The sequence below is a fragment of the Euprymna scolopes genome, chromosome 28 (assembly GCF_053919585.1).
Source record: "Euprymna scolopes isolate OS-2025 chromosome 28, ASM5391958v1, whole genome shotgun sequence".
Taxonomy (NCBI): Eukaryota; Metazoa; Mollusca; class Cephalopoda; order Sepiida; family Sepiolidae; genus Euprymna; species Euprymna scolopes.
The window spans coordinates 59,789,456-59,815,039 of NC_136509.1; the positions used below are offsets into that span (position 1 = coordinate 59,789,456).

Below are 25,584 nucleotides of genomic sequence, written 5' to 3' on the forward strand. Positions count from 1 at the left end.
TTTGGCTTTCTTTATTATTCTGCATTATTTTGCTCTATGAAATTTGTATTCAATTAAGTTGCTTGTTGTTGGTTCTTTATTAAATTTTCTTAATGTTGCTTTACATAGAATGTAAAGAATCAATAAACCTATGTTAAACCATTGTCTATTCTTTTTTCCCCCCGAAGTACTGTTTTTGGGAATGCACTCTTCTATTAATATTAATGTTTGTGTAAATGTTTCGATTGTATCGATGTTGTTTTCTGTCAATTGTTCTGATTAGAGATTCTTGAATTTTCCCCAGTTGGTTTGTTAAGCTTCCATCTTGGTGGATGTTGAAATATTTTTTCATGGCTTTTGAGAATGATTGGGTAGTGATCACTACCATAAGCATCATCGAATACGCTCCAAGAAAAATCAAGATAGGTGGAAGGGTCACATATAGTTAAATCAAGCGAACTAAGCAATCCATTTGTTGGATTGATGTGAGTGGCTTCTTTTTCAATTTTCTTTCCCTTTCTATCCGTTTCCTTGCATCCCCATAAGGTATTGTGACTAAGTCCCCTAGGAAAATAAAGGGTTTGGGTATTTGCTCTATTAAGTTCTCAAATTCATTTACATCTATTTGTTCATGTGGTGGTATGTGTAAAGAACAAATGCTTATCAGTTTGTGTAAAGTTGCTCTTATGGCAACCGCTTGTAAATTTGTTTTTAATTCAATTTGGTTCTGGGGTAGGTTATTTTTAATGAATACTGATACACCACCAGAGGCTCTAAGTCCTGTATTATGAATGTAGTTATATTGTTGATAGTGTTTTATATTCAAATTGTCCTCATAAGGAAGGTTTCTTGGAGACGAATAACCAAAGGATTAAATTTGGTTTACAACAATAAAATTTCATTGTAATTTGCCTTCAATCCACAGCAATTCCATTGGATTATCTTGTAATTCATGATGATTTTTTTTTGGTTTGAGGAGTAACTTCAGTTTCCATGGCTTCTAATTCTGTAAATCTATTTGAAGTAGTAGTGATTTCTGTTTGTGGTAATTTCTTTATATTATTTTGTTTTTTGGTAGATATATCTTTTATTTGTTTTTCAAGTGTGTTTTTTTCACCACGGGTGACCTGTGTGGTCTTTTAACTGATTTTGTTTTTCTTTAGTTTCATCTTTTTCAGCATCTGCACAATGTACTGGTGATTTTTGTGGTCTTTCTTTTGATTGACTTTGTTTTCTTGGATGTTCTGATTTTGGTTGAGAATTTGTTTTATTGGTAACATTAGTTGATGATTTAATGGGAGGATATGTTTGGTTTGATTTCATTTATAAATTTGGGCCAGTCGTTTGGTCCCAATTGTAATAATTTGTTTATTAGTATTTCGTATTTGGAATCTTGGTTAGTGATGTTGGACGATATACAACTTGAGGTGACTTGAGAGTACGTCTTTTCCTTCATGTATTCAGCTTTTCCTTCATATATCCTGGCTTTGAGGAAGGAGATGTTTTTGGTATGTTTTATTGACACTACTTCCTTTTCATTGACGTAACTAGCCGATTGATCGAATCGGGCCCCTCCGACCGCCCATCTAGCCTTGTAAGAGGCCAAAGTGGAGTGTTGCAACTGATATCTTTATAATTTCCCTAGATATCAGTTGCTCAGCCACCAGGATCATTTTCCGAGTCATTATGGGTCGCCACCCACGGCCAACAGGTAGCCCCTTTGAGAGGCTTTTACTCTCTGCAGGGGGACAGTCGGTGTATTCTAATGCCCCACTGACAGGGTTCGGAAGTAGGGAAGGAAAGAAAAAAAAAAGGAGGGGAAGGGGGTTGTTTTTGTTTTTGCACAAAATAATTAAGTTTTACAAAAGAGAATAGAAAACAAAAACAGAAAATTGATATAAGTACATTTCGTCTCAGGAAGCCACTAGATAAAGTGTAGAAATACCAACGTTTTTATCATAAATTATTAACAACATTAATCTCACTTATACAAACAGTTCAACTTAATATAAGTAGCAATACACATGAAAATATTTAAATGGATTAAAATATTTCAATAATGGTATATATAGAAAGAGCTTGATAAGCTAAGAAAGAATCTTTTTAACTTTTTAAAATCCAATTAAAATCAACGAAGTTATGACTATTTTTATGCCCTGCGTGTTTGGATATTTTCCCCTCTTTAAGACCATATGCATTTTGTCACATTTTTTTGCACTACTGTTTCAGTAAAAATGCTATATCTTTGTTAAAACACAAGACTAAGCAATGAAATTTGCCATATAAGTGTATTTTTGTGCAAGGAATCTGAATATGCTATTGAAAATCTCCAGAAATTAATGGTTTCCAAATAATCTGCAGTAAATGCACATAAATATGCTGCGATTACTTAAAAATGCCATGTATTCGTTAAAAGAAAAGTTAGAGAACTCAAAGTTTAGTTGTAATGCATCTTATGTGCCAAAAACTGAAATCGAAATCTAGGATTGGTTAAAAATGAATATATTGCAATATTTCTTTAGTATTGTAGATTAATACCTTCTGTTACCCCTCCCCATCTGACCACCTCCCCAAAATATGTGATTCTACCTTTATAAACAATTGCATGTGAACAACTTGAAAAACTTTAATAAAAGATAAACAAACATTATTTTAGAATTTAATGTAAAATGATTTCTCATTTTGAATCATTTGAGCGTTTTAGGGCAGTTACCCCCCCCCCCTTTCCTATGATAGATAAATCCTGGGTGTTTTTTTTTTTTTTTTGTTTGTTTGTTTTCTAAAAGGTGATTATGCATGGTTTTAAGAGGGTCTTTGTGCAATTATGAGAAGGTAGGGAGGTTGCCACTCTGACTTTGGGTTAATGATAGGGCTAAGGAAAATTATGTGTGAACATCCTGAAGACTTGATAGAAACAAAACAAAAACAATTTTAGAATTTAGAGTGGGGGTTGGTTTCACATAAATGTAAAATAATTCACCATTTCAAGATGATCCTAGCGTTTTAAGAAAGTTGACCAATTTATTTTTTTTGGGAGGGGGAAGAATAATCATTTGCACTTGTCTTTAACCGTTTTTTATGCTTTTTTTTTTTTACATTTATATGAGCTCACAGAGGAAGTTTGTTTAGTGGGGAGCTCTGCCACTTGTACTTAGCGTTATTGTTAAGGCTAGAGGTTTTAGGAGGAGGCTTGCCACTTGTACCTAGGATTAGACATAAAATTAAGCGAGTCTTTTTTTTTTTTTTTTTTTAGAGAGTGTTTGATATCCATTGTGGAACTTTACAAGAATTATGACACACAGACAAAAATGTTATTTAAAAAAAGTGACGTCCCTCTAACAGAAAACATGATGCTTGGAAAAATATCAAGTATTTAAATTCTATTTAAATATAAAAAAAGAAACAAGTTTTTGCTAAAGCTGACAAATTGTTAAAAATTTTGAATTAATGTTATTTTGATTTTTAATTACATTTCATGCCTTTTCCTACCGTTGTTATTTTTTAACTGAGCACCTTCTACAAATATTTAAATATTGATTTTTTTTTTTTTTTTTTTAAATAATAATTGGATAGATTAGTTTCCATTCGATAATAATTCACTGAAAACATTTTTTAAGGGACGAAAATTAGAACTGTTCATATACGTGAACCAAAACATCATATTTCACATTTTCGTTTGTTAAAATATTTAAAAATTTACTACTACCCAATTTTTAAAAATATTTGTATGGTTGATAACAAAATAGCTCTAACTAAATATGTAAGAATTTTTTTTTATAACCAAATTTTCAATTAAAAAAAAAAATCGATTTGAAATAATAAACAAAAACAAATGTCTGTTTACGCCATGTTATCGCTGCTGCTGCTACTATCACTACTACTACAGAAGTCTTGATTCAAATACATAATGATTTTTTCAGATATTATGTTTTTAAATTGCTACGTACCACTAGAGAAAACATTGTCCAAGCATCTTTTTAACGAATAAACATAGTAAAAAAATTATTTTATTTAATAGTGAGTGTCTGAAGAAAATTTTTTGCAAAACTTTCAATACTCATCATTTTGAAATCTTTTTTTTAACAAAAAAAAGAGTGGTCAAATGAATTTCGGACACTCAAAATTATAAAAAATGAAATCTCTTTTGGCTAATTTCCAAATTTCATTAAAAGATTCTTAACAGAAACATGGTACAAATGTTTAGAAATCCGGGGGGGGGGGGGGGGGTCGTTACAAAATCTTACCGAAAATGATGTTTTATGATGACCACATTTTTATCACTTTATTTGCTTAAAACTCTAAAAATATATAATGTATGTTATTATTTACTAATTCATTTGAAAGTATATGCATTTCTGAACAAAACGGTGGTATTTCGAAGACTTGCTTTGGTTTTTAAAATATGACTATTTTAGCAGAAACCCCTTGAAATCTGATTATGCAAAGCGTTTTAACGGCCATGTGTATTGCTAATATAAGAGAATCATAATGAAAGAATCGTAAATCTAAGGTATGTTTTAACAATGTGATTCCGATTCCCCCCAAAATACACGATTCTTACAATTAACGATTCCGATTAATCGTCCCACCACTAATTTTGACATCATGACTTTCAATTCAGCGTTATTTTCCCTTTCTTTAATCTTGGTTTCTTCATACAGCAATCTTTCAGTCACTAACACCCACTTGGGAACATCTGGACTTGCTTCTAATGCTGTCATTAACAAATCAAGAGAATCTGGGAGTGAAGTTAGGAAATGCACAATTCTGTCCTCTTCATTAATCAAGTCTCTCAATGACTGCCAGCTCATCAAAAATGTCTATCATCGTTTTGATATGCTTGTTAACAGAGCTACCCTCCTAATTTAAGGGAATAGAATTTTCTCCTCGATGCTAATTTATTAGCCCACACTTTTTTTAAATTGATCAGTATAAGGCTTTAACAAAATGATATTCTTATTATTGTTTTGACTCAAGTATATACTATCTGACACAATTAGACACAGTTAATCAATCGGGAACCACATCTAATATATAAATCTCACTATGTCTGTATGTGTGTGTGTCCATTTATCAAATTGTATCTCCTAGATGGATGATTGTTGGGCGGCATGCAATAGCTCAAAAGATTGCATTTTTAGTGCAGAATTTTATTAGAGGTAGTTAATTGATTGTACGGCACAATCACGTTAACACACCGGTTCTCGTCAGATCACCGAAGTTAAGCAATGTTGAGCCGGGCCAGTACCAGATGGGTGACCATTTGGGAAGGCTAGGTGCTGTACGTACCTTCTGGGAAGGTTGGGCATGGGGCCAGCACCTTCACCCCGTAAAAAGAACTCAGCCGCTACAAAAGCATCTACAAAAAGCTCAAGGCTATGGATGGATTTAAAGACGGACTGTTGGATTAAATAGTAGTGTGCACCTTGTCCAGCACTGAATGGTATGTTTTCTGAAACATAATTATCAAAGTATACTTACGCAGATAGATATGAAAAGTCTTTATTAAAGTTTGTGCCTATTTCCATTCTATGGAGGCCAGGCGCGACTGCAGACCCCACAATTTTATTATACCATTCCTATTTAAGTTAAAACATACTTATCAAAATATTATTATGTACATCTATATCAAAAACACTTGTAAACGTTTTTTTAATTTTTCAATTTTTTATTTCCATACTGTGTGGACCAGGTGCGAACGCAGACCCCACAATTTTAATGAATCATCTTTATGCCAGATCAAACATACCCATTCCTGTGTCTCGATACATCTTCTATCATTATGTGATCAGTTTTCTATAATAGTCAACCATATAGGAGCCTATTCGTGACCAGACACACACACAGACAGACGTTCAGCTTTATATTATAGATATATCAGCTTATTTGTTACATTCCAAAAATCACATAAATAGATCAAGTAATGGCATTTGTATTGGATTTACTCCTAAACTAATTAACCGATTATTATGAATTTTTATTATGTGTATATGCTTATATATTTGTATGTATTGGATTCCCTCCTAAACTAATTGACTGATCATTATGACTGATTGGTATGCGTATATGATTATAAATTTGTATGTATTGGATTCACTCTTATACTAATTAACTGATCATTATAAATATAATGTATTATATATGTTTGCATATTTGTATAAATGTTCCAAAAATCACATACAATGATCACTTACTTTTTAATGTAAGTATGTGTACAAGAAATTCTATCAAAGTAATAAGATACTTGTGTTGTATAGTACCCATGAAAAAACAAAGAAAATAAAACCGAAAATCATGTTTAATATTTGAGTAGTATGCCTTACATATGAGAAATAAGGTGCTTCTTCACTATAGCACCCAGATAAAAAAAAAAATTCTTACCCCTGCGTACAGAAAATTTAGCACAACAGAAAATTACATATATCAAGTTCTTTCATTTTTAAATTAGAAAATAAAGTACTTGTACAGTATCCTACATGAGAAATAAGGTACTTGTACAGTATAGTACCCATATGAAAAACAAAGGCAATCTTACCTGTGACATACATAAAAGTAATCCAAACCGAAAATTATATAATATATTAAAGTAGTATGACATTTATATAAGAAATAAGGTGCTTCTTTAATATAGCACTCCAATGTAAAAACAAACTCTCACCTATGACATACGGAAAAGTTTGCACAACAGAAAACTATGTAAAATCATTGAGTAGTTTCATCTATATATTAGAAATAAGGTACTTGTACATTATTCTACCAAAGAAATAAGGTACTTGTGCAGTATAGTAACCATATGAAAAACAAAGAAAATCCTACCTGTGACGTGCATTAAAGTTATTAAAACTGAAAATCACATTATATATTAAAATAGCATGACTTAAATGAGAAATAAGGTGTTTCTTTACTATAGCACCAAGATGAAAAAACAAACAAATTCTTACTCTAGACGCACAGAAAATTTAGCACAACAGAAAATTACTTATTAAGTATAGAGTTTCTTCATTTTTAAATTAGAAATAAAAGATACTATTACAGTATCCTATCCAGGAAATAAGGTACATGTACAGTGAAGTGCCCATATGAAAAACAAAGGAATTCTTATCTGTGACGTACATAAGTTATCAAAATCGAAAATCATGTAATATATTCGAGTGTATATAAAAATCCGGTGCTTCTTCACTATAGCACTCTGATGTAAAAACAAACAAACCTGTGACATATGGAAAATTTAGCACAACAAAAAATTATGTAAATTATTTTAAATATGTGTTTTACATAATCCAACCTCGGTAAGGAATTTTTTTTTCCCCACATACGTGCTGTAAATTTCCTGTCCAATGAAGGTACAATTATTCCATACATATATTGTGTAATACCCGTCCTAGAGTAGGTAAAATATTTTTTTTGCTCCAGATGCCAAATGATACTTCCTCTATTCTAAGAATAACAGGTATGTTCACAATTTTTCTGTCTTATACAATCCCGATCAACGCCGGGTGGCCTTGGTAGTCACTATATAAAAGCATACAAGATCTATACTGATCTATACTCCAAGGCCAAAATAATGAAAAAAATATTCTCTTGTCATAGCCCTATTGATCAGCCAATTTCTTCCAAATGATTGCGGGGTCAATCGGCTCCCCAATTAAATATAACAGTGGTGGTTTCACTAACAGAACAATCGTAGCTAATGCTTGCTCTCTCCTTTGTAAATATGCTGCATGTGAGTATTCATCTAACCTTTTTGGGGAGTAGGTTTTATTACTTCAAAAGCCATCTATTATATAAATCTCAGCCATCTGTGTGTGTGTTTGTATGTCCGTTAAAAACTTTTGTCATCCGTATTAAAGCGGCACAAATGTTGTATAGTTAGAAAGAGTGACCTCTCGGACACATACAACCGAAAAATTAGAAAAATATTGTCAATTATTACATGTAGAAATGTCATTTTGTTTGGTTCCGATGCTGTTTGTAAATCATGCATGCACGAACTATCGATTCGTTTTATTTTAAAAAGCTAAATCTGCAATGCCATAACATCTGTGTCATTGTGGTCCAGTCGATAACATGTTCGCTTACAAACTAAAGTTTTATGAGTTTGCGTCAACCAGGCAGCATTTTTTTTTTTCTTGCTTACAAAATTTTGCTTTTCGTTTTGCTTCTGGCTGATGACAGCCAAGTCCATTTTTTTTTTTTGTTTTTTAACTGTATTTTATGACTGGACAACAATTTCCTTGTTTGATTTTTTTTAACCAGCAGTTTAAATCAACTGCGGGCTAAATTTTTATTTGAAGAAAACAAAAAAATTCCACTCCAATTACAATTCTTTAATTAAAGCAAAACAAAACAAAAAAAACTTTCATTTTTTTTTTTTTTTAAATCTAAAGCTTTCATACTTCATTATTTTATACAATTTGAGATGCTAAAACCAATGCAAAAAAACATTAATAACAAAAAAGCTGACGAATTGCAAAGTGAAATCTTTCAATGACTTTTTAATTATATATAACACTAGCGAGGGGTACCCGGCATTGCCCAGGTGTTTGGAGGTGTGTGTGTGGGGGGGGGGAAGAGAGTAAGTATGAGGATGGAACCCGAACCGTTGAGGCAAAGTTGTAAATTAAAGTGTAAAAAAAAAAAATGTGCGTCGTTAACCATTGCCCCACCGCGAGTTGCTAACGGAAACACGTTTGAATTTATTTAATTACTTGGATTTAGCAGGTACCCGTTTTAATGAGGTCAAGTTTGACTGCGGGATAGTATTCATTTACTGCTGAATGCCCCCCCCCAAGATGTTATAGGAAAAAGACTAACCCACATGCGGCGAGCGACAAATATTGAATATTTATCTTCCCAAAATCGAGCAAATTAAATAGACAGGCGAGCTTCGTTAACTATGAGATATTACGATTTATATGTGATATAAAAAGTTTTGAAAAGTTGTGAGGCGAGCGACTGCTTCTCTGAAAAAAGCCTTTTGTTGACATACAGAAAAAGCGAACACACATACATACATACATTTTCGCTTTTATATATATACTAGCAGGGCTACCCGGCGTTGCTCGGGACCATATAAACAATGAAAAAATTGAATTTGGTTTTGTAATATATTTATTATTCTTATGAGAGAGGAATTTTGTATGTTTATGTATCATTTGCTATTTCGAGCAAAAGAATATTTTACCTACATAAGACGGGTATTACACATATGAAATAATTGTATCTTACCTAGAGTAGGTAATTTACAGCATGTATATGCAAGGACAGGTAATATGCAACACATTTATCTCATCAAATCCCAAGCGATGCCAGGTATTTTGCTAATATATATTCTCACCTATTTCATTCAATCCCGGGCAACGCTGGGTGTTTTGCTAGTATATATCTCAATCAATCTCATGAAAACCTGGGCAACGCAAGGTATTCTGTTCATATATATTTCAATCAATCTAATTCAATCCAAGGCAACGCCAAGTATTCTGCTAGTATATATTTGCATCTATCTCATTACATCCCAGGTGACCATGTATTCTGCTTGCATACATTTGCATGTATCTCATTGAATCCAGGGTGACTCCTAGTAATCTGTAAGTATACATGTTGACGTATCTCGTTGAATCCCATAATTCTTGGATTGTTACACATTTCGACAATTTAACCCACATAATCGCTCACCTGTCTAAAATAATAACGTCTTGGCTCGTCTTTCATTACAAACACATCATCCAAATAACTCACATTTAATCATTTTTCATAATTTTTTGATATGTCATAATTTTTTGATATGTCAACAACCATGTCACATGATTTAACTTACATTATCGCCTCCACTCTTACTAAAATAAAAACATTGATACATAGGCTATGGTATGTTACTAATTCCTGCTATCATTTTTTATGAGTAAATCCACATTATCGCCCCCTTCTATCACTACTATAATAACTTTTAGACATTGTATGGCTGGTTATTTCATTACAAACCCACCAACAAAGTAACTCACATCATATCATTTTTCATAATTCTTGGATATGTTACTAATTCAACGATTATTTTTAATGAAGTAACCCAAATAATCACCACCTCTTGCTAAAATAATAACTTCCATAAATTGTCTGGTATGTCTACTTCATTATGAATACCAATAAAATAACTCGCATTTCATCATTTTTCATAATTTTTGGATATGTTGCTAATTTCAACCGTCATTTTTTCTGAGTTCGATCACATAATCCCTCTCCTCTTACTAACATAATACCTTTGAGACATTTCTAAGCTGTTTATTTCATTACAAACACATCAATAAAGTACCTCACATTTCATAATTTTTCATAATTCTTGGATATGTTATGAATTTCGACAATCAAATTTAATGAGTGCGCACATATAATCGCCCAATTCTTATTAAAATCATGAACTTGCTATCTTGACTGGGCTGTTTATTTCATTATAAACACACCAATCAAATAACTAAAACTTCATTTTTCATAATTCTTGGATATGTTACTAATTTCAACAATAATTTTTCAAGAGTGAATCCACATTATCGCCACCTCCTATTACTAAAATAATAACTTTCATACATTGTATGGCTGTTTTTTTTTTCATTACAAACACACCTATCAAGTTACTCACATTTTACCATTTTTCATAACTCTTGGATATGTTACTAATTTTGAGAATTATTTTTAATAAAGTAACCCAAATAATCGCCCCCCACCCTCATTAACCGACACGATCCCGCTCCTCTTACAAAAATAACAAAATTGATACATCTTCTAGCCTGTCTATTGGTGTACTAACACACCAACCCAATAACTTACATTTAATCATTTTTCATAATTCTTGGATATGTTACTAATTTTGACATTGTGATTTAATCCGCATAATCGACCCCCTCTTACTAAAATACTAACTTTCAGACAATATTTGGACTGTTTATTTCATTATAAACGCACCAATCAAATAACTTACATTTAATAACTTTTCATAATTCTCGGATATTATACTAATTTCGACAATCGTTTTTCATGATTTAACACACATAATCCCCTCTCCTCTAGCTAAAATAATAACTTTGAGATATTGTCTCTGGTTATTTCATGAAAACCCTCCCAATCAAATAACTCACATTTTATTATTTTTCATAATTCTTAGATATGTTACTAATTTTAACAATCGTTTTTCATGATTTAACCCACATAATCCCCTCTCCTCTTGCTAAACAATAACTTTGATACATTGTCTTGCTGGTTATTTCATTATAAACACACCGATCAAATAACTCACATTTTATCATTTTTCATAATTCTTGGATTTGTTACTAATTTTAGAAAATCATTTTTCATGATTTAACACACATAATCGCCCCTCTCTCACTAAAACACCAACCATGCGACAATGTCTGGGGTGTCTATTTCATTACAAACACACAAATCAAATAACTAACATTTCATAATTTTTCATAATTCTTGGATATGTTACTAATTTCGACAATCGTTTATAGTGATTTAACCGACATAATCTCCTTGCTAAAATCATAACTGAGTTATTGTCTGCGGTTACTAATTTCGACAATTATGTTACAGGAGTTAACCCACATAATCTCCTTCCTCTTACTAAAGTAATACATTTGAGACATTGTCTGGGCTGGTAATTTCATTACAAACACATCATCACAAAACACACATTTCATCCTTTTTCACTTTTCTTGGATATGTTACTAATTTCAACAATCATTTTTAATGATATAACTCACATATTCGACCGACTCTTACTAAAATATTAACTTGACTATATCTGCGCTGTTCATTTCATTATAAACACATCAATCCAATAACTTACATTTAATCACTTTTCATAATTCTTGGATATGTTATTAATTTTGACAATCGTTTTTTATAATTTAACCCACATAATATCATTACCTTTTGCTAAAATAATTACTTTGCGACATTGTCTGGCTGGTTATTTCATTATAAACACACTAATCAAATACCTCACATTTTATCATATTTCATAATTCTTGGATATGTTACTAATTTCGACAATCATTTTCCATGGTTTAACCCACATAATCCCCTTTCCTCTTACTAAAATAATAACTTAGATATATTATCTGGCTAGTTATTTTATTACAAACACACCAATCCAATAACTCCCATTTCATCATTTTTCATAATTCCTGGATATGTTACTAATTTCAACAGTCATTTTTTATGATTAACTCCACATAATTGACCCCGTCCTACTAAAGAAATAACTGATACTTTTTCTGAGCTGTTTATTTCATTATAAAAGCAGAAATAAAATAACTTACATTTCATAACTTTTCATAATTCTTGGATATGTTACTTATTTCGACAATCATGTTTCATGAGTTACCCAACATTATCGCCCACCTCTTACTTAAATAATACATTTGAGGCATTGTCTGGGCTGTCTATTTCATTACTAACACACTAATAAAATTACTCACATGTCATCATTTTTCATAATTCTTGGATATTTAACTAATTTTGATAATCATTTTTTTTTATTTAGCACCAACTATAGCCCAGGTCTTACTAAAATAATAACTTTAATACATCATCATGTCTTTCTATTTCATTAAGAACACACCAAAAAAATAACTCAAATTTACTCACTTTTCATAATTCTGGGATATGTTACTAATTAATATTTCTTGGGTATTTGCTAATTTCGACAATCGTTTTTCATGATTTAACCCACATAATCCCCTTCCTCTTACTAAAATAATAACTTTGAGACATTGTCTGGCTGGGTTTTTTTTTCATTACAAACACACCAATCAAATAACTCGCAGTTCATCATTTTTCATAATTCTTGGATATGTTACTTACTTGGACAATAATTTTTCATGATTTTACGACAATCTCCCTATATAGGGTATTCTGTTATCACAAATAACCACCAATCTTATCCGACCCCCTCACCCCCGTATTCTCCTAGGAAAGAACCCACCTATCTCATCCAATCCAAGGCAATGTCAGGTATTTTGCTAGTACGTATATGAACCTTTCTTATCCAATCACCGGCAATGCTTGATATTCTGCTAGCAGAGGTCACCTAAATGTTATAACAATGATTGTATATTATTCTAATGGTATTTAACAATGAAGCTACATCCCAGGGAGGTCTCTTGCATAATCTAATGGTAGTCGACAAGGTCACACGCATATTATAACAATGATTCTATATTTATGTAATATGATATTACGTATTGCTTAACTTTCATGATTTGCATAAGTCATTTGGTAATCCCATGTAGTCACCCATCCTAGAATGACCAGACTACGTATTGCTTAACTGTCGTGATCTGCATAAATAATTTGGTAATCTCAAGTAGTTATCCATCCTAGAAGGACCAGACTACGTATTGCTTAACTTTCATGATCTGCATAAGTCATTTGGTAATCATAAGTAGTCACCCATCCTAGAATGACCAGGCTATGTATTGCATAACTTTCGTGATATGCATAAGTCATTTGGTAATCCCAAGTAGTCACCCATCCAAGAATCACCAGACTATGTATTGCTTAACTTGCATGATCTGCATAAATCATTTGGTAATCCAAAATGGTCACCCATGCTAGAATAACCAGACTATGTATTGCTTAACTTTTGTGACCTGCATAAGTCATTTGGTACCCCCAAGTAGTCACCCATCCTAGAATGACCAGACTACGTATTGCTTAACTTTCGTGATATGCATAAGTCATTAAGAAATCCCAAGTAGTCACCCATCCTAGAATGACCAGACTATGTATTGCTTAACTTTCGTGATCTGCATAAATCATTTTCTAATCCCAAGCAGTCACCCATGCTGGAATAACCAGCCTTCATACTGCTTAAATTTTGTGATCTGCATAAATCATTTGGAAATCCTAAGTAGTCACCACTGCTAGAATGATCAGACTATGTATTGCTAAACTTTCGTGATATGCATAAGTCATTTGGTACTCCCAAGTAGTCACTCATCCTAGAATGACCAGACTACGTATTGCTTAACTTTCGTGATGTGCATAAGTCATTTAGAAATCCCAAGTAGTCACCCATCCTAGAATGACCAGACTATGTATTGCTTAACTTTCGTGATCTGCATAAGTCATTTGGTAATCCTAAGTAAGTCACCCATCCTAGAATGACCAGACTATGTATTGCTTAACTTTCGTGATCTGCATAAGTCATTTGGTAATCCCATGTAGTCACCCATGCTAGAATGACCAGACTATGTATTGCTTAACTTTCGTGATCCTCATAAGCCAGTTGGTAATCCCAAGTAGTCACCCACGCTTGAATGACCAGACTATGTATTGCTTAACTTTCGTGATCTGCATAAGTCATTTGGTAATCCTAAGTAAGTCACCCATCCTAGAATGACCAGACTATGTATTGCTTAACTTTCATGATCTGCATAAGTCATTTGGTAATTCCAAGTAGTCAGCCATCCTAGAATGACCAGACTACATATTGCTAACATTTAAAATTGTCAAATAGGCCTATAATCCACAAGCACCTTCAAAATTGTCAAATCGGACCTATAATGCACAAGCACCATCAACATTTTTCAAATCGGACCTATACTGCACAAGCACCTTCAAAATTGTCGAATCGGACCTATACTTCACCTATATCATGCAATCCCAGGCGATACTTGGTATTCTGCTAGTACACATCCACCTATGTCATACAATTCCGGGCGACGCCGGTTGTTCTGCTTGTGCATATACACCTACTTTATGTAATCCTGGGCGATGCCGGGTATTTTGCTAGTACAGATACCCACCTATGTACCATCCCGGGAAACGCTGGGCATTTGGCTAGTACATATCAACCAATTTTTTCCAATCCCAGGTGTCGCCGAGTGTTCTTCCAATCCCAGGCCATGCCGGGTAATCAGCTAGTATATATGTCGTACTATTACGGGCGACGATGGGTATTTTGCTCGTACATATGCACCAATTCTGTCCAATACGCATCTTTTTTTTCTTGGTCTTTTGGCTAAGATCAAAGTGTAGTATCTGTTCTTAGAAATAAAGTGCTCTCGTCTTTCGACCCTCTTCCCACTAACTCATAATATGCCTCTCACCTTTCTCAAAAATATATAATACGCATTTTTTTTTTACTTGGTCTTTTGGCTAAGATCAAAGTGTAGTATCTGTTCTTAGAATTTAAGCAGTTTCATCCTTCTCCCCCCACCCCCACTAAGAAAATAAGGAGAGAACCAAACGTCAATCGAAAATAAGGAGGGCCTTCTAAATAATGTTTTTAGTCCAGCTGTGATTTTTGGAATATGACATCTAAATATAAATTATGCATCTTTTTTTAATAAGAGATAATGCTTGGGAAAAAATTAAGCTGTATAAGACGGTTACTTGATCTTTTGGCTAAGATCAAAGTGTAGTATCTGTTCTTAGAAGTGAAGCGGGTTTCATCCTTCTCCCCCCACCCCCACTAAGAAAATAAGGAGAGAACCAAACGTCAATCGAAAATAAGGATGGCCTTCTGTGATTTTTGGAATATGACATTTAAATATAAATTATGCATCTTTTTTTAATAGGAGATAATGTATTGCTTAACTTTCGTGATCTGCATACCTAATTGGGTAATACCAAGTACTCACCCATCCTAGAATGACCAGACTATGTATTGCTTAACTTTCGTGATCTGCATAAGTCATTGGGTAATCCCAAGTAGTCACCCATCCTAGAATGACCAGACTATGTATTGCTTAACTTTCGTGATATGCATAAGTCAGTTGGTAATCCCAAGTAGTCACGCATCCTAGAATGCTCAGTCAATGTATTGCTTAACTCTCGTGATCTGCACAAGTCATTTGGTAATCCCAAGTAGTCACCCATCCGAGAATCACCAGACTATGTATTGCTTAACTTGCATGATCTGCATAAGTCATTTGGTAATCCAAAATAGTCACCCATGCTAGAATGACCAGACTACGTATTGCTTAACTTTTGTGACCTGCATAAATCATTTGGTACCCTCAAGTAGTCACTCATCCTAGAATGACCAGACTATGTATTGCTTAACTTTCGTGATCTGCATAAATCATTTTCTAATCCCAAGCAGTCACCCATGCTGGAATCACCAGCCTACATACTGCTTAAATTTTGTGATCTGCATAAATCATTTGGAAATCCTAAGTAGTCACCACTGCTAGAATGATCAGACTATGTATTGCTAAACTTTCGTGATATGCATAAGTCATTTGGTACTCCCAAGTAGTCACCCATGCTAGAATGACCAGACTATGTATTGCTTAACTTTCGTGATGTGCATAAGTCATTTAGAAATCCCAAGTAGTCCCCCATCCTAGAATGACCAGACTATGTATTGCTTAACTTTCGTGATCTGCATAAATCATTTGGTAATCATAAGTAGTCACCCATCCTAGAATGACCAGAATATGTATTGCTTAACTTTCATGATCTGCATAAGTCATTTGGTAATTCCAAGTAGTCACGCATCCTAGAATGACCAGACTACATATTGCTAACATTTAAAATTGTCAAATAGGCCTATAATCCACAAGCACCTTCAAAATTGTCAAATCGGACCTATAATGCACAAGCACCATCAACATTTTTCAAATCGAACCTATACTGCACAAGCACCTTCAAAATTGTCGAATCGGACCTATACTTCACCTATATCATGCAATCCCAGGCGGCACTTGGTATTCTGCTAGTACACATCCACCTATGTCATACAATCCCGGGCAACGCCGGTTGTTCTGCTTGTGCATATACACCTACTTTATCCAATCCTGAGCGATGCCGGGTATTTTGCTAGTACAGATACCCACCTATGTACCATCCCGGGAGACGCTGGGCATTTGGCTAGTACATATATCAACCAATTTTTCCAATCCCAGGCGTCGCCGAGTGTTCTTCCAATCCCAGGCCATGCCGGGTAATCAGCTAGTATATATGTCATGCTAGTGCTATGTCATACTATTACAGGCGACGCTGGGTATTTTGCTCGTACATATGCACCAACTCATGCCCTGTCCCTTCCTCCCTCTCTCCAATACGCATCTTTTTTTTTACTTGGTCTGTTGGCTTAGATCAAAGTGTAGTATCTGTTCCAGCAGATATTGCAAGCAAAGACCATATGTGGGGGAAACCCCACATATAAGACCTTGGTCAATGTAGGGGCAACCCTTCATACCAATTGTCACTATCCAGCTCCCCTACTCCCCGGGGAGTTGGTCCCCATTTCCCCTTCACTCCTCACATTAAAAATCGGCCTTGTGCCTAATTTGCCCAGTGGGGGAGCAAATAAATACCTCAAAGTGTAGTATCTGTTCTTAGAAATAAAGCGGTTTCATCTTTCGCCCCCTCCTCCCACTAACTCATAATATGCCTCTCATCTTCCTCAAAAATATATAATACGCATTTTATTTTTTACTTGGTCTTTTGGCTAAGATCAAAGTGTACCTCCGCCATTACTGGTCGTATGTCAGCGAAGTGATGGCTCGCATCAATCCTGAGCATCCTCACCCAATTACCGTATCCAATGTTGTGGACAACGTGATGCCGCCGTGGGACCGGGAAAGACAAATGGTCTACGTTACGATCCTGGCCGTGGCGAGAATGGTGATTTGGACGTCGCTTCTGCAAGGTTGCCGGGGGGGTGTTGTCTTTTTCTGATCAAGATCTGATCGCTTTCTTTAAACACCAACTGCGGGTGAAGATCAGATGTGATAGAAGAAGGCTGCATCACGCGGTATTTGACAGAAGATGGATACATGTAACAAGTCTGTGTGTACGAAGAGGAGCCAAATTTGAATACGTGTTCCCAGCCTAGGTGTGGAACACGCAGTTCCGTAAAGTAAAATTAAACAAGTAGTCTCTCAGCTAGCTGAGTGTGCGTTCCATCCCTCCCCGATTAGGAAGCCTCCAAGGTCCCCATCCCCTCTTACTTGCAATTTTTGTTTTAACCCCTTCCTCTAAATTTTATCCATCTTGGAGAGAAAGAAATACAAACTAACCCCCATCCCTTACCCACAAAATTTTCTTTTCTCCATTCACCCCCATCTAGAGGGCATCCCCACCTAGAGACTGACCCGCAGAAGCGAGGTTTCTTTTACAAACCTAGTGGAACGGGCAGTCTATCATCTAGAAGGGGTTGGGAGGGTCCTACTAATCACCTTTTGTTTTTTCTTCCCCCGCCCTCGACACAAATGAATTATTGTACCATTTTATTGTTATCTTTTTTGTTTTTACACGCCAATAAAAAATGTTTTAAAAACTGGGAGTTAAGTAGGACATCCCTCAATATGAAAGGGTGAATGCGGTATTATGGTGAAAGAAGATACTAGCTGGGAGAAACTTTTGATTTTGTTTAGTTCTGGAGTGACAAGGATGACCAACGACCCCCACAATCCCCCCTTTTGAGTTGGGCATGTGCCTAAGTTTTTTGTTCATCGTTGATTTTTACTGTATTTTTAACATGAATGAAAGATTTAATATCTCAAAGTGTAATATCTGTTCTTAGAATTAAAGCGGTTTCATCCTTCTCCTCCCCCCACCCCCACTAAGAAAATAAGGAGAGAAACAAACGTCAATCGAAAATAAGGATGGCCTTCTGTGATTTTTGGAATATGATATCTAAATATAAATTATGCATCTTTTTTTAATAGGAGATAATGCTCGGCAAAAAATTAAGCTGTATAAGACGGTTACTTGTTTTTTTTTGGCTAAGATCAAAGTGTAGTATCTGTTCTTAGAAATAAAGCGGTTTCATCTTTCGCCCCCTCCTCCCACTAACTCATAATATGCCTCTCACTTTCCTCAAAAATATATAATACGCATTTTTTTTTACTTGGTCAGTCAGTATGGGGATATGGAGGAGGTAACACCTTGTCGCGGTCAACGAAATATAATGACCGGTGATTACAAGGTGCAAATGGTGGTCGACAAGGTGGGTTTCTACGGAATCCTAGCCACTATACAGTTCGGAGACTGGACCCTCTCCTTGATTGTGGAAGGAAGGAGGCCACATTGCTGGCAATGCCAACAACAAGGCCATATGGCCAAGGACTGCCCCAAGAGGAACACCAACAAAGTTGCCACTAAGGCAGCGGGGACGTCCAAAGCCACAGTCGCAACCGCTGCTCCGGTTCGCGCCGCGAATCCCACAGAAGCCAAACAGGGATGGGTGACGGTCACTAAGGGAAAGACCGTCAAACAATCTTCCCCACAGACAGTGACTGTAGCCCAGCCAGAAGACCATACAACCATGGACACAGAGGTTCCCACCTCCTCGAACAAAAGGAAACTGCAAGAGTCCGAGGAAGAGGTGGTGTCCGAGGAGGAAGGAGAAACCTCGCAGGCAAAATTAGCGCTAAGCGCCATGGAAATTAGGAGGGCAAGGAGGAGAAAAAGTCGAAAACTGAGAGCTGCCTCCCCAACCCCCTCAGAGAAAAACATACCGGCAAAAACCGAGGCTGAACAACCCATAATCCCACCGCCCCATCAGCCGAAGCCACAAATATCCCCCTCACCCTCTCGCCCGGTTCCTCCCAGAGAAGCTCCACGCCCCGTGTCTTGCGAAAGGCCCATCAGCATTCCAGCAAAACAAGACACCCCACATATAACACCTCTTCCCCTCCTCAACAACAACAAGAGGACCCCTCCCCGACAACAACTCGAACTGTAAGAACCAAGAAGCTGCCATTCCTACCGGGAGGTAGGATCTGCGAGACGGACCTTCAGCGAAGTATACCAGAGCTTAAGGGAAAGCAGGTCTGTTTCAACAAGCTCCTGAACTTTAAGTTAGTAGAAAGTGACAAATTCGCTGAACCAGAACACTTTCCAGATGCCCCCATGCTGACAACCTTCGTCAGGGAGAATAAAGGCTCAAGAACGGAGGGTCTATGGGCGATGCTGGAGGCAGCCAAGGAGGCTTTACCAGGCCAACAGCTCATTGACATGGACCATCCCTCTCTTAAAAGCCTGTATGCGAAATGTGAAGGTCGCACTCCCGTTTATGTCCACCCTTCCCTATACAGGGCATTAAAACTAACTTTTCCCCTGGACGTGGGAGGCGTTGCCAAGGATGGATTACCTTCTGCGGACCTGCTGACCGGAAGCCTTGGGCAAGCCTGCTACGTCCTCACTGCCAAGGACTTCAGACCCGTCTGTGACACTGCCTAAGGTAAGTGAGCATGGCTTTAAACTTGGCTACATTGAATGTGAGGGGCATCACGTGTCGAAGCAAGGCCTCGCACGTTGTGAGAGACCTGGTGTCCCTTAAGGTAGATATCGCCGCTATCCAGGAGACCTACTTTGTTTGTGACGGGGATTGTCAGGTGCTGGTAAACGATTACGATGTTTACTCAGCATATGGAAATACTTATAGTCGTGGAATCTCCTTGCTAGTGAGTCGCACCCTGTCAGCGTCGGTGAATGTTGTTCACGCAGATGAGGACGGGCGGGCGCTCGTTGTTGATGTTGCTGTTAATTGTAGTGTTTTTCTGATTGTTGCTGTTTATGCTCCCAATGCTGCTGTAGAGAGGGCAACCTTTTTTCGACGGTGGAGGGCTTCTTAGTGGATCCGGAACGGTTAGTTTTAATGGGTGATTGGAATGCAATCCTTGATCCCAATGTAGATAAGGTCGGGGGGGCTAGCGGGTCGGTGCGGTGTGACAGCACTCTGTCTGACCAGATGGCTTCGTGCGATCTCGTCGACAGATTTCGCCTGGATCATCCGGGGCGGGAGATGTGGACGTGGCATTCTGTAGTGCCTTCCCATCCAAGTACCTACTTGGATCGGATGTTAATTAGAAGAGGCGATGTAGACTTCCTATCTTGCCCCACGTTCCACTTGTTAGGACACTCGGACCATAAACTTGTTATGGCCCGTTTGAACTTAAGTGCTAGGCCTAAACTGGCCGGATACTGGAAGTTCAACAGCACCTTATTGGAGCTGGAGGACTACCGGTTGAAGGTCACTGAGCTAATTCAGCGGGCTTTAGTGGGGGCGGTTACAGGGAGTAAGTGGTGGGTTAGTCTTAAGGCCAAAATTAGGCGCTTCTCTGTCCAGTATAGCCAACGCCTCGCGTTAGATAAGGCTAAGGCAAAGAAGCGCTTAGAGGATAAGCTGACCCAGGCGGTGGAAGGGGGGGGGATCCCCTAGAGTTAGCACTAGCTAAACAGGACCTCAACCGATTGGCTAGCGAGCGGTATGAAGGTCAAGTAGTTAGGGCTAGGTTAAACAAAGTTTCCAACGAGGCTGTGAATGTTGACGCTGTTGATGCTGCTTTAAGGGGCGGTTCGGATGGGTACATTCGTAAAGTACATAACCTGGAAGGACATGCTTTAGTATCGACTCGGGAGATCTGCGAGGGGTTTCGGGAGCATCTATCGGAGCGCTTCACCCAACTACCCAGACTCAGGGTCGATGAGTTTGGCAGCTATTTGGCTGACTCGCCCCGGCTTACGGCGGCTCGGGCAGCTAGCTGTGATGGTCTTATTACTGAACATGAGGTCATTACTGCGTTGAAGCAGGTCGGCTATAACAAATCCCCGGGGCTTGATGGTTTACCCTACGAGTTTTACTTAAGGCTGTCGCCCATGTTGGTCCCTCTTCTGAAGGATATGTTCAACCATTGGTTTGCCCAGGGTTCCATCCCTGGACAGGTGATCAAGGGTGTGATCACATTGCTGAGGAAAGGTCAACGGCATGGTGTGAGGGAAAACTTTGATGATTTTAGGCCCTTGACTCTGCTAAACACAGAGTTAAAGATTTTGGCAAAGATTCTAACGAATCGCTTGCAGGTTGTCATCACTGACTTGAATGAACCGGACCAGACTTATGCTGTGAAGGGGAGATCGATTCAAGACAATTTGCATTTGATACGCTCGATCATAGAGGGGACAGAAGACGACGCCGAAGCCGCGCTGATCAGTTTAGATCAGTCCAAGGCATTCAATAGGGTCAACCATCGGTTCCTAGGATCGGTGCTAGAGGCCACCGGATTTAATCCGGACTTCCGCAAGTGGATCTTTGTTCTGTATGACAGGCCGACGGTAGCGGTGCAGATCAACGGTAGGCTGTCAGAGTCATTCGCTGTCTCTCGGTCGGTGCGACAGGGTTGTCCGCTGTCGCCTCTTTTGTATGTCCTGGCGTTGGAACCCCTCCTTCGCAAGTTAAGGGACGAGGCGGCTACACCAGTCCTGCGTGGAATAGCTCTCCCTGGAGGCACACGAGCCAGGGTTTCCGCGTTCGCCGATGACGTCACCGTGTTCGTGTCTTGCCACACAGACGTTCAAGCGGTGGTCGAGGCGCTCGCTCGATACGAAGAAGTAACAGGGGCCATCTTCAACCGTAGCAAGTCTGTTGGCCTGCGGTTGGTGGCCTGGACCGGGGTAAACTCGCTTCCAGGTATTTTCAGCTGGACTGATGAACCGGTCCGTATTCTCGGTGTCTGGTTTGGACCGGGACTTCAGCCGGAAAAGAATTGGTCGGAAGTACAGTCTAAGGTCAAATCGTCAGTAAAGACTTGGATTGGAAGGAAATTGTCCTTGAAGGGTCGGGCGGAGGCGTGTGCTACATACATCTTTCCGCTCATCCTTTACCGTTTGTCTGTACTTCTTCTCCCTGCAGAACGACTAACCCGCTTACAAGGGCGCCTCGATTCACTATTGTGGAACGAGGGTAAGCATTATGTCTGCAGAGAGGTCTGTGTTCAACGTCCGAGCGAGGGAGGCCTGGGTCAGCCCAGTTTCTTGTGTCATAGAAACGCTGAGAGATTGGCTTTCCTGAGTCGTTCGCTTGTAGGAGACGCTCCTTGGGTCCCTGTGGTTGAGAACTCGTTTCCCAATCTCAAACCCAACCCATCCGTAGAAGGTCGTTGTAGACCGAAGGGGGAGTCCAAGTTCTTCTCCGAATGCCAGACCGCTCTTAGAGCTTTACCGGGGACCAGTGTCCTCGATCAGCCAAGGAAGAAACTATATCGGGAGTTAGTGGAGGGTACCACGAAGGATCCACTATGTAGACGGATGAGATGGTCGATGGAGGTTGTCCGTTCTCAGTGGTGTTGGGCGCCGGGACGGGAGATTCTGAATAACTCTGAATTCTCCCTGACTTGGCGACTGGTCCGAAATGCGCTGCCCCTCTTCGACGAACTTTTCCGGTATACAGAACATACCAGGTGCTTCTGTCCGTGCTGTGACGAACGCGAGCCCGAAACGATCGAGCACGCGTTTTTTAGTTGCAGCCGGATACAGCCTTTATTAAAGTACGTCGAGGGGGTAACAGCTCGCATCGATGCCGAGTGTCCGCTCGATCTCGACGTAGGATTTTTTGTCTACAACATGGAGCCGCCGTTCCACAGGGAGGAAAGAATGGTTTTCCTGGCGATCCTAGCAGTAGCACGAATGATCATTTGGATCACGCGCCTCAAGTTGGTCCGCGAAGGGACATCTGTTCCTGATCGGGATCTGATCGTTTACTTTAAACATTTGCTTAAAGTAAAGATCAGATGCGATTGGAAGAGGTTGCCTAGAGTGGAATTTGACAAGAGGTGGGTGCACAGCACTAGTTTGTGCATTTTTTTTTATTTTTTTTTTTACAAAGGCATCACCACATTATCAAGGCCCAGAGGCCACTCAAGGATAAGGGTTAAAGAGTGTACAGTAGAAGTTGGTCAATATAGTAATCATTAGTAATGAAAATTTGGTAAATTTAATAACTTATATGGAACGGCTCATCAAGAACTTATTTACCTTAGACTTGAACACAACCATATTGTAGTCAGCCGGAAAACAGGAAAACGGAAGACAATTCCACAGGCGTGCAGTTCTAAGAAAGAAGCTTTGTTCATGGAATCTATGTTTAGGTTTAGGCACAGATAAAGAGTGGGGGAAATTATTGATAGTGTTTACAGCTAGACGAGTGTTTCTTGTGAAAGTTTGACGAGGGGGGACCATAGATTGAAGCTCAGTTGAACACTTTCCATGAAAATAACGATACATCAGAGACAAACTCGCAACATCTCTTCTGTGAGATAGAGGTTGTAAGGAGGAGAAAAGGACATCTCCTACGAGGCTACGAAGTCTATTTTGAACTCTATCAAGGCAGGACAAGTCCTTTCTAGCAGCTCCTGCCCAGATGTGGCAACAGTATTCCATCCTTGGACGTACCTGGCTCTTATATAGATAGAGAATAGCATCAGCAGTGAGATATCTACTGGATCGATAGAAAGATCCCACCATTTTTCCAGCGGCCTTGGCAACAGATTTGATATACGTGTTCCATTTAAGATCAGGAGTAATGGTCAAGCCCAGAAGCTTGTCAAAACTTGAGGCCTCCTGAAGACGAGAGCCATTCATTTCAATTGATGACAAATGTGGATTAAAATGTTGATGATGTAAAGAGAGAAGCTTGGTTTTAGATGCATTAAAAGTAACCAGCCACTCCTTTCCCCATTGTACTACATGCTCAAGATCAGAGGAGAGAGAATTGGAGAATACTTGCTCGTTTACTGTCTTAGATGTGGTACCATAAATGGTAGTGTCGTCAGCATAAATGTCTACAAATGATGTAAGGATATGATTTGGAAGATCATTAATGTAGATCAGGAAAAGAGTTGGGCCCAGGATGGATCCCTGAGGGACACCGGCATTAATACTGTGAGCTTCTGATTTTTGCCCCTCAACTACTACTCTTATGAACCTATCAGAAAGAAATGATTTAATAATTGAGAAGACTTTTCCAGCTATACCATAGCTAGCGATCTTATGAAGTAAACCTTTATGCCATACCCTATCAAAGGCTTTAGATATGTCAAGAGCAATTGCCCTAGAAAGATTGCCACCGTCGAGAGATTTGCTAATCCTATGCGATATAACTGTAAGGACATCTGCTGTAGATCTAGCAGAACGGAAACCATATTGAGTGTCACTAAGAAGGTTATTTTTGTTGAGATGTTTGATTACTTCTGTATTTAACACAGATTCTAGCAACTTACTCATGACGCACAGGAGACTTATTGGCCTGTACTGAGAGGGGGATGATCGATCACCTGAATTCTTAAATACAGGGCATACTGATGAGATTTTCCAGGGAGATGGGAAACTATTCTCCTTAAGACAACGTTTAAACAGTTTTGTAAGTATGGGCGCTAGTTCAGGTTGAAGTTTTTTGAGTACTATAATTGGAATACCATCAGGGCCAGTTGCTTTACTGGAATCAAGGTTTTTGATTAGCTTGGCAACATCGCGTACAGATATACGTATATCACATAGCGTGTTTTCTGATACAGGAGGAAATATTGGGGGTTGGCTTTCTTGGTCGCAAAGGGTAGAATTAGCTGCAAAGTTCTTGACAAAGAGTTTGGCTTTGTCTGATGCTGACGAGATTACCTCAGGTCCATTGATAATAGTTGGGATGGAGCACACGCTTCTGTTCAGGATTCTGTTTGCTATTTGCCAAAACTGGTGGGAACCAAGCCGCTGCTCAGCTACTTTGGACTTAACAGATTGAGCATACAACTCTCTTGCGTTCCTTATTACTTTCTTACAATGGTTGCTGGCAGTCCTGAAAACGGCTTTAGTTTC

The 25,584-nt window shown here is 38.0% G+C and overlaps 1 protein-coding gene and 2 pseudogenes across 5 annotated transcripts in view; 2 read left to right on the forward strand and 1 right to left on the reverse strand.

Annotated features, from left to right (window-relative positions):
- Window positions 1-25,584, reverse strand: part of LOC145249669 (coatomer subunit gamma-2-like) — a 344,043-nt gene that overhangs the window by 62,077 nt on the left and 256,382 nt on the right. The gene's annotated exons all lie outside the window — the stretch shown is intronic.
- On the forward strand, window positions 5,151-5,267 carry LOC145249928 (5S ribosomal RNA; annotated as a pseudogene).
- Window positions 14,982-15,061, forward strand: LOC145249895 (U2 spliceosomal RNA; annotated as a pseudogene).